We start from the raw sequence: 10,862 nt of genomic DNA on the forward strand, positions 1-10,862 counted from the left end.
GAATACCAGGAGGATGAAGATACACACAGGTTTTGGAGACGTAGCAACCTCCTTATATCTTGGCTTTTCTGTTAGATATATGCTCAGCTGAAAATAATGAATACATAATTTCAACTAGCCTACATGAACACGGTAAGCAATAGCTCGACCCGTTTTCTAAGCCATGCACCACAACATGCAACTAAACATGCATAATCCACTTGACCACTTCTACCTCCATGCAACTACAGACGTGTGCTAACACATGCAACATGCCATAATTCTTAAACATCTAAACAAACATGTATGACGTGGAAAACAGGAAATGCAACAAGATTAGACTCAACATCCCCGCCGTAGGAAATGATGCCGAAGGCGTGCCACTCGGAGAGAGGTGAGCGGCTGATGCGCCCGAGAAGGCCAGCCTTGACGCCGCCCTGGATTGTTATCACGGACGCGTGGGTGGAACGAGCGGTGATCGTGACCGGCACGCGGCACACGGTGAGCCACGGGAGGAAGGTGAAGAAGGTGATGGCGACGCAGAGCCAGAGCTCCTGGCGCTTCATGAGGGTTGCGCTGGTGAACCTGTCGTAGGAGGTGGTCGCCGGGTCGTAGCCAGCGGAAAGCACGACGAAGGCCCAGAGCAGCGCGAGCGCGCCCCAGCCCGCAAACCGGTGCGTGCGCTCGAACACGTTGTGGTGGAGGTGGCGAACCAGCGGGAACACGGCCATACAGGGGAGCACGAGTAGGCCGAGTATAGACGACGTGACGCCGACGACCTCTCGGGGTGTCACGTCGAGGTGCTGGAGCGCCTGAAAGAGCGCGTACACCCTGTTGCATGTAATCCTGTTAAGTATCTGCATTAGGTGCATTAGTTGCATGTTTGCTTAGGCGTAGATTCACGGATGGAGTAGAGATATGCATGGTCCACGCCGTGACCGCTTCTTCAGGTGGCATCTTCTCGCCATGATGCGCTCGCCGTGCATGTCGCGCGGACGATGAAGAAAAGAATGGCGTACCGCGCAGCGTGGGCGTCGTGGCGGGGATGTAGGACTCCAAGTCCGTGTATGCATGTTTTATATATCAGCAAGAAAAGCAACAGAAATGTGCCGCAATTTCGCGCAGCACTAAGTGTGTCTTCTTCCACCTCTCATGTGCGTACGTGCGTTCGTGTGTCCATGGTGATCGCGTTCATGTTCTTGAGTTAGCCAGTGACGTTCGTGAGCCCGGCGGCCACCGTCGGCTCCAACAACTGGTATCAGAGCCGGTGAGGAGGCATCCAGGGGTGGAGAATAACCGTGGAGGACACTGGGTGATCGCATCCAGTAAGAGGCGGCAGCACGAGGTAGCGAGGAAGATGGGCGACGCATCGACCAGCACCGGCGGTCACCAAGGCGCCAAGGAGACCACCCTGATGTGGCCAATGCTCTCCCGCACCAACTATTCGGAGTGGGCCATGTTGATGCAGATCAACTATGAGGCCATGGAGGTGTGGGAGGCCATTGATCCGGGAACGGCGGTGAAGCGCTCCATGGATCGCCAAGCCATGGGAGCTCTTATGCGCGCCGTCCCCAAGGAGATGTGGACAACACTGGGAACGAAGAAGACTGTGAAGGAGGCGTGGGAGACGGTGAAGAACATGAGGCTTGGAGCCCATCGCGTCAAGGAGGTCAATGCGCAGAAGCTTCTCAAAGAATTCGAGAACATCGTTTTCAAGGAGGGGGAGAGCGTCGAAGACTTCGGCATGAGGATCACCACTCTCGTCGCCAATCTCAAGTCTCTCGGCGAAACAGTGGACGACGCCCGCGTCGTGAAGAAATTCCTCCGAGTTGTACCATCCCGATTCAACCAAGTAGCTGTCTCGATCGAGATGTTCTGTGACATGAAGGAACTGATGATCGAGGAGCTAGTGGGACGGCTGCGCGCGGCGGAGGATCGTTTCGACGACAAGGTGGAGCAGATCGTGGACAAGGCTGGGAGGCTGATGCTTGCGGAGGAGGAGTGGCTCGAGAAGCACAAGCATCGCTTCTCCTCCAATTCTACCAAGGAGGGGAGTGGTGGTGGTGGCGGCCTTGAAAAGGGGAAGGCGCCGCATTGTTCTGGTGGCGGCGGCTCCAGCAGCACCGGCAACGTGAAACTCACATCGGAGGGCACACCCCGTCGAAAAGGCCGATGCCGGAACTGCGGCATCTATGGGCATTGGGCACAGGATTGCAAGCGTCCAAAGAAGCATAAGAAGGAGGAGAAGCGCGATGAGGTGAATATGGCTATGGCGGACGCGGATCAGCCGGCGCTGTTACTGGTAGCGGCAAGTGGCGTTGTTCAAGCGCCGAACAAGATTGTCCACCTGGCGGAGAAGAACGTCATTCCGATCGAGTGCGCCGACGACACCTGGGTGTTGGACACTGGTGCCAGCAACCATATGATGGGCACCCGGTCCGCCCTCACACAACTCGATGAGGCGGTGACGGGGACCGTTCGCTTCGGGGACGGCTCATGCGTCGAGATTCGTGGACGCAGCTCTGTCGTCATGGAAGGGCATCACCAGGAACATAAGGTGCTCACTGATGTCTACTACATTCCCAAGTTGAAGAGCAATATAGTTAGTCTTGGTCAACTCGAAGAAGGGGGATGTGAAGTGGTGCTGAAGAATGGGTGCCTGAAGGTGTTCGATCAAGAGCGCACTCTGGTGATCAGTGCGCCACGCACTGGGAACCGGCTGTACACGATCAAGCTTAGTGTGGTGCCTCCTGTTTGTCTGCTATCGAAGATGGGTGTTGAGGCCTGGCGCTGGCATACTCGTTTTGGTCATCTGAATTTCAGAACTCTGCGTGATCTTGGCAGGAAACAGATGGTGCAAGGTATGCCGGTGGTAGATCGAGTGGAGCAGGTCTATGATGGTTGCACACTTGGCAAGCAGCATCGGACACCTTTTCCCCAGGCATCATCTTTCAGAGCTGAGAAGGGGTTGGAGTTGATCCATGCAGATCTATGTGGTCAGATAAGTCCACCAACACCAGGTGGAAACTCCTATTTTCTCTTGGTGGTTGATGATTTCAGCAGATACATGTGGACAGAGATCTTAAAAACAAAGGATGAGGCCTTGGCTTATCTGAAGAAGATCATCACAAGGGCTGAAGTTGACAATGGCAGTAAGGTGAAAGCACTTAGAACAGATCGAGGGGGGGAATTCAATTCCAATCTGTTCACAGTTTTTTGCAATGAGTCAGGGATCAAGCACTATACAACTACTCCATATTCACCCCAGCAAAATGGAGTAGTTGAGCGTCGAAATCAGACCGTGGTGGAGATGGCCAGGTGCATGATGAAGAGTAAGTCAGTGCCAGCAAGATTTTGGGGAGAAGCAGTAGCAACTGCAGTTTATGTTCTAAATCGAGCACCAACTAAGAGCTTGAAGAATCAAACCCCATTTGAAACATGGCATGGCAAGAAACCTCGAGTTGATCACCTGAGGACATTTGGCTGCATTGCTCATGTGAAGAACATTGGCCCTGGTATAAACAAGCTGTCTGACAAATCAAAGAAAATGGTGATGCTGGGTTATGAAGCAGGAACCAAAGGGTATCGTCTGCTAGATCCCTTGACAAATTGTCTCCATATCAGTAGGGATGTGGTGTTTGAAGAAGATCAAATGTGGGACTGGGACAGAGCAACCAGTGTGCCTGAAGAACCTGAAACTTTCTTAGTCGAGTTTCAGACTACTGTGCCGATTCCGGCAACAGCAAACTCTGAAGAAAATGCAGATAGTGGAGAAACTGGGTTTCAGTCACCTTCGGCTCAAGCCCCAGCCTGGTCTCCGCCAGGCAGCCCTCAAATTTCAGCAGTGGCTGGACCATCTTCATCAACACCACAAGGATCTGGAATTCAGTGGGCCACACCACCAGCAGTTGAAGATGCAAACTCTGAGGGTGTGGGTCTCAGGTTCAGAACACTGTCAGACCTGTTTGACAGCACAGAAGAAGTTCATGACTTCGAGTATAGTGGCTTATGCTTATTAGCAGCTGATGAACCATCAAGTGTTGATGAAGCACTTGAAGAGAAATGCTAGAGGGAAGCAATGCAGGCTGAGCTGTAGTCAATTCATGAGAATAAGACATGGATGCTATCTGATCTGCCACAGGGACAGAAAGCTATTGGGCTCAAGTGGATTTTCAAGGTGAAAAGAGGACCATCAGGAAACATTGTCAAGCACAAAGCAAGGCTGGTGGCTAAAGGGTATGCTCAGACGCAGGGGGTGGATTTTGATGAGGTATTTGCCCCTGTAGCAAGATTGGAATCAGTAAGGCTGTTGCTAGCACTTGCAGCACATGGGAACTGGGAGGTACACCATATGGATGTCAAATCGGCTTTTTTGAATGGAGATCTCCTGGAAGAAGTGTATGTCCACCAACCACCTGGTTTCTGTGACACAAAACATGAGAGCAAGGTACTGAAACTGAACAAAGCTCTATATGGACTGAAACAGGCGCTAAGAGCCTGGAATGCAAAGTTGGACCATGAGCTGAAAGGCCTTGGTTTCAGGAGAAGCAATGTTGAGCATGCTGTTTACAGGAGAAGTGAGGGTGACTCATTTCTATTAATTGGAGTTTATGTTGATGACCTCATCATCTGTGGGCCTGACAGCAGAAGAATTGAAAGGTTTAAGCAACAGATGAAGAAATTGTTCAGCATGAGTGACCTTGGGCTACTGAGTTACTATTTAGGGATGGAGGTAAAGCAAAAACCTAGAGAAATCACACTCTGCCAGAGTACATATGCATCCAAGATAGTTGAGCTTTGTGGCATGAAGGGTTGCAATGCTGTTGATACTCCAATGGAGCAGCATGTAAAACTGCTGGGAGGAACAACAGGAAATGAGGTGGATGTAACTAGGTACAGAAGCATCATTGGAAGCTTAAGGTACTTAGTCAATACCAGACCTGACATAGCTTACTCTGTGGGTGTTGCAAGTCGTTTCATGGAGTCACCAACTAAAGAACATTGGGCAGTGGTCAAGAGGATTGTTAGATACATCTCTGGAACAATCAACTATGGCTGCAAATATGTGAAGGGAGGAAATTCAGAGCTAGAACTGTTGGGTTTCACTGATAGTGACTTAGCTGGAGATCTTGTCCAACGCAAAAGCACCACAGGGATTGTGTTCTTCCTCGGGCCAAACCTAGTGACTTGGACATCTCAGAAGCAAAGAGTAGTTGCACTGTCCTCATGTGAAGCTGAATACATAGCTGCAGCAGCTGGTGCTTGTCAAGGTGTGTGGTTGAGCAGACTGGTCGCTGAATTGACTGGAAGAAAAGTTCAGAAATTCAGGCTACTGATAGATAACAAGTCTGCAATTGAGCTCAGTAAAAACCCTGTCTATCATGAGAGGAGTAAACACATTGACACACGATTCCATTTCATCCGTGAGTGTGTCAGTGATGGAGTTGTTGATGTCGGTCACGTCAGTACTGATGAACAACTGGCTGATATACTGACCAAGGCGCTCGGCAGGGTCAGATTTGTCATGATGAGGCAGAAGCTAGGTGTCATCAAGGTTCAACAGGATTAAGGGGGTGATTTGTTGCGTGTAATCCTGTTAAGTATCTGCATTAGGTGCATTAGTTGCATGTTTGCTTAGGCGTAGATTCACGGATGGAGTAGAGATATGCATGGTCCACGCCATGACCGCTTCTTCAGGTGGCATCTTCTCGCCATGACGTGCTCGCCGTGCATGTCGCGCGGACGACGGAGAAAAGAATGGCGTACCGCGCAGCGTGGGCGTCGTGGAGGGGATGTAGGACTCCAAGTCCGTGTATGCATGTTTTATATATCAACAAGAAAAGCAACAGAAATGCGCCGCAATTTCGCGCAGCACTAAGTGTGTCTTCTTCCACCTCTCGTGTGCGTACGTGCGTTCGTGTGTCCACGGTGATCGCGTTCACGTTGTTGAGTTAGCCAGCGACGTTCGTGAGCCCGGCGGCCACCGTCGGCTCCAACACACCCGCCACGCCAGCGAAGACACGCCGCAGCCGCTGTACACGCCGCCGAGCGACTGCAGGATCGCCGTGACGCCGGTCTTGAAGACTACTGGCACCCACGGCCGACCGAAGAGAGCGACGGTGAGCCAGAACACGACCCGGAGCACCGCCTCGGAGCGGCACAACGTGAGTGACAGGATGTTGCCCATTGCGAAGAGGGCGGCGTGCCCCCTGGCGTAAGGAAAGTGCCCGGTCGCCGCGAGCGCGAGACCCACCGCATTGAGCGCGACGCACAGAACAAAAAGGCGCTTGTAAACCGTGAACAAGCCTGGTCCAACAGTATGACGCCGACTCGCCGAACCTCGAGCGCCTGGCCGACGCAGGCGCGCTCGATCTCTTCCCTGGCACGTCTACAGTAGCCGCAGGCCCGCAGCTGCCGTGACGACGGCCATTTCCTCGTCAGCGCCGTTGGCTACGCCGATGGACTCATATATCATCCGTGTCCTCATCGTCGAGAGGTCGAAGAAGTAGCTGCTTGCGCGACTCAGTGACCTGCCAACAGCGCCGAACGACTCTGGCACCGCATGAGATATCCTTGAGGATCCACGGCTGAAAGCCGCGGGGAGCCAGACGCACCGGCCGGCGCTCGGGGCGCCCAGCGGCGCCTGGGCCGGAGGAGCTGCGGCATCGAGGTCGAATGGGCTGCCAAGCCACGGCTTGACCTCGAAAGAGACACCACGGCAGCTCGAGGAATTGGTGGAAAAAATTAGTGATTTACCACTCTTAACAAATGTCAATTACTTGTTGAGACTGAAATATAGATCAACCTGAGTCTACGAGTAATAAATTAGCTGCCACTCCATATTAAGAGTGGCAAATATGTAAATCTCTTGACTTTGGTGTGCGTGACCTTGGCTTGGTCTTGCCGATCCATATGGCAGCAACTAGCTAGGAAGGAAATTACGTGAGGCCCGGTCTTTCGTGTAGACCCGTGTCGCGTTACGACATGTGCCCGCACGCACGCAGGCACTACCGGAAACGATGTGTATGCCGAGTGCCTACGTATATGCCGAGTGCAATATATCGGGCACTCGGCAAACAACCACCTACGCCGAGTGCCCGACGAAAGCACTCGGCAAACAAATAGGCACTCGGTAAATACCTCAAAAAACACTCGGCAAACAATAGCACTCGGCAAAATTGAAAACAAACACTCGGCGAATTCGGGCACTCGGCAAACTACGCGCCACGTGTCCCTCCGTTCGGCGGCTGACGGCGAGTCGCCCCTTTGCCGAGTGTCGTCTAACGGACACTCGGCAAACATAAATGTTTGCCGAGTGCTCGATATTAAGCACTCGGCAAACTGTTTTTTTCCTTTAGTTTATTTTTGGTTTCCTTTTGTTCTCTTTTCTTTCTCGTAATAACAACCAACCAAAGACCGCCACACATCGATTCCGATATTACTACAGTATGGTTTAAGAATGATATTGTTATGAACTTGGAGTTAGAATTCAGTCGTGCTTAAGATTGAGATGCAGCAAATGTGGACTCCTGGGAGCGGCCCTTGGAATCAGTTGTGCTCTGAAAGATAATAACAATTCTTCTTCCTTGCCTTAAAAAAGGAATTTCTCGACTATATACTATCATTCCAGCTGTCATCCAGACAAAGAAGGAATTTTCAATGCTTGCCAAGTGGAAGAAGCAAAAGCAGATCAGCTTGACACACTAAGCTGCCCTTCTGATCTATGGGTTTTGCTTGGTTCATCGTTAAGTGCATCAGAGGAGGTAGCTGGTAGCATAGTGAGAAGTGGTGGAACAAAAAAGCGACTTCATTTGGCGATTCTTGGATGGATAACATGTTTGCTATGTTCCATCGAAATCTAACTTTATGGACAACTCTTTTTCATAAGAAATTATTTGATGGATATAAGTCAAATTTGATCTGCAAGTACATAAAATAACGAACAAAAATGGGTAGAAAAATATGAGACTTGCCATAGTGTCATGATATGATACGTAGAGACTGAGATAAAAAATTGAGAAGGTTTCGCAAAAGTTGTCACGTACGATGCTTAGAAACCGAAACATCTCCGAGGAAGAATCATGGTTTGGAGAGGGAACGGATCAGGTTTGAACCCGAAGTGATGTTTGAATCATCGTTTGACCTTAAAACTTTTTCTACACTCAACATACAACATAGCATATTCGATGTTAAAATTTGGTATTTTTCTGGATCCGTTTGCTATTTTTAATTCATTAAGTGCATTTCTAGGCTTTTAATGGATATAAGTCAAAGTTGATCTGCAAGTACATGAAATAATGAACAAAAATGGGTAGAAAAATCATATTCATGTTGTTGAGTCTATTTTTAGGCCATACCCAAGAAATGAAAAGAAATTTGAAACATCTGGGCGGCAACACTCGACCAGCAACATGTAGCTTATTGGTTTTTTAATTCTAAAAAAAGCAAACGAAGTCAGAAAAACATGAGACTTGCCATAGTGGCATGATATGATACGTAGAGGTTGAGATAAAAAATTGAGAAGGTTTCGCAAAAGTTGTCACGTACGATGCTTAGAAATCGAAGCATCTCCGAGGAAGAATCATGGTTTCGAGAGGGAACGGATTAGGTTTTAACCCGAAGTGACGTTTGAATCGTCGTTTGACCTTGAAACTTTTTCTACACTCAACATACAACATAGCATATTTGATGTTAAAATTTGGTATTTTTCTGGGTCCGTTTGCTAATTCTAATTCATTTAGTGAATATGTAGTCAAAAAAAAATTTCAGGTGTTTGCCGAGTGTCTTTGTTTTACACTCGGCAAAGCACGTGTTTGCCGAGTGCCTTGCTCTCACACTCGGCAAACCAGTTGTTTACCGAGTGTTCTAGATTTGACACTCGGCAAAGATATCACACTCGGCAAAGCAGCGAATATAGGGTTTCCCCACCCCGCGCGCGGGGACAGATCAAAAATTGTCCCGCGCGCGACTCCCCTCCTGCCGCCGCCGCCTCGGCCTGCCCCGCCCCCCCCTCCGCCGCCGCCTCGGCCTGCCGCCGCCGCCAGCACAGCCGCCTCGGCGCGCCCCCCCCCCTCGCCGCCAACGCCCCCGCGCCCATCCGCCGCCGCGCCCCTCCGCCGCCAGCGCCGCCTCGGCCCGCCGCCGCCCCTCCGCCGCCTCGGCCCGCGGCCCTGCACCGCCTTCGACGCCGCCTCGGCCCGCCGCTGCCGCCGTCGGCAGCGCCCCCGCCCCCCCTCCGCCGGCACCTCGGCCCTCCGCCGCGGCTGCCGCGCGCTGCCCGACGCCGCCTCCCCCGCGCCGGCCAGCGCCACCCCGCGCCGCCCCCCTCCGACGCCCGGGTATAAGGTACCGCTTACTCCTATGGCCTAAGAGCTTGTTCGATTTGCATTCCAAATTAACAGGGCTGTAGTTTATCGCTGAAAATTTCTCTCTTAATTTACAGTTTGTTCTAGCATTTTACTTATGAAACTAGTTGTATCAATTGTATTGGCAGTGGTGTTAGCTTTTAGTCCTGAATTCCTGATTATACGTTGTTTCAAGTGTCGTCACTGTGAACCTAGCTAAACTTAATCCCAATCTTAGTTTACTTGTTGGCTTGTTGTCTGTATGATGAATTGAACTTTGTGTGACTGTTATTGTGACCACTTACCACTGTGAACACTGAATTAGCACACGGCATTGACTCAGGTGCTGGATTAGATGTTCAATCATATGCACATTTCAGGTGTAGAGACTAGAGAGTAGGGTGTTTTAGCTTTCCCTCAGTTTTTTGAAAGTGGTCTGGTCTTCATCATGAACTTAGCAACTACGGTGAACCTTCTTACTCTTCAGGTGTAGAGACTAGAGAGTAAGGCGTTTTAGCTTTCCCTCTGTTTTTAATAGTGGTTTGGTCTTCATCGTGAACTTAGCAACTGTGGTGAATCTTCTGGACCGCTTAATTTCCCTTAATTTGCTCATGTCTATCTGCTTTGAATATAGATATATAGCTTGATATATGATTTTCAATGAGCCAAATGATAAGGAAGCACACCAATGCTTGGATTAATTTTTTTAAGGTTGTTTGTAAGGCTAATTATGTTGTTCTGATGAGCATAAAGTACATGGCATTTGTTTGTATCAATTACGTTCGAAGTGTCTATTAGAAGAGTAAGGTGCTTTAGAAGACTGCAACTGAGCATTGGCTGTTTGTAGATTAGGAGAGTAAGTCCTTTTTCATCTACATGTTTGTTCTCTTATGATCTGGTTGAGTCTGTTTGTATCAATTTTGACCATCGAACTCTATTTATATATATATTATAATGTGAATTTCTAAATCTCATCTTAGTGTACGTTTTAGACAACTCCAATACCTGAATTTTTGTTTTTACGTAAGTTATATACTTTACACAGGAGTTACAATCACTTTTTTGGTGTAATTTTCAAGTAATGACAGTGTAATAAAAATTCAGGTGTTAAGCTTTTAATAACACCTGATATTTTTGGTTAATACATAATTAGATCTAATCTAAGCCGCATATCTCTAAATTGGATGGCTGAAAAATTAGGTGTTTGGAAAACCTAACATAACCCGAGGTGTTGTATAGACTCTTTTATGACTCAGTGGTCCATGCTGCTTTGACGTTTAGTGCGGTTGATACTATACAAATAGAGGCTTAAATTACGTGAAGAATATTAGGACGCATGCACTCATACCCAGTCGTTCTTTCTTGAACTGAATGCGCGCTTTGATTTGATTTCTCTCTCGAAAAGAAAGGGAAAAAACTGCAAGTTTTGTGCATGTCGCGTAACCTATGCGTCTCCCGTTTGAAAGAGTTATGGTTACAAATATGCAAGTCTTTGCATATCTATAATCGTAACTGTTTCGAATTATCCACGTTTTTTGG

General features: G+C 49.1%; 1 pseudogene; it reads right to left on the minus strand.

The window, feature by feature from the left end:
- Positions 1-263: 263 nt before the first annotated feature.
- On the minus strand, positions 264-6,466 carry LOC133904882 (adenylate-forming reductase 03009-like; annotated as a pseudogene).
- Positions 6,467-10,862: the final 4,396 nt, after the last annotated feature.

Source organism: Phragmites australis, chromosome 2, assembly GCF_958298935.1.
Source record: "Phragmites australis chromosome 2, lpPhrAust1.1, whole genome shotgun sequence".
In the NCBI taxonomy this organism is placed as follows: Eukaryota; Viridiplantae; Streptophyta; class Magnoliopsida; order Poales; family Poaceae; genus Phragmites; species Phragmites australis.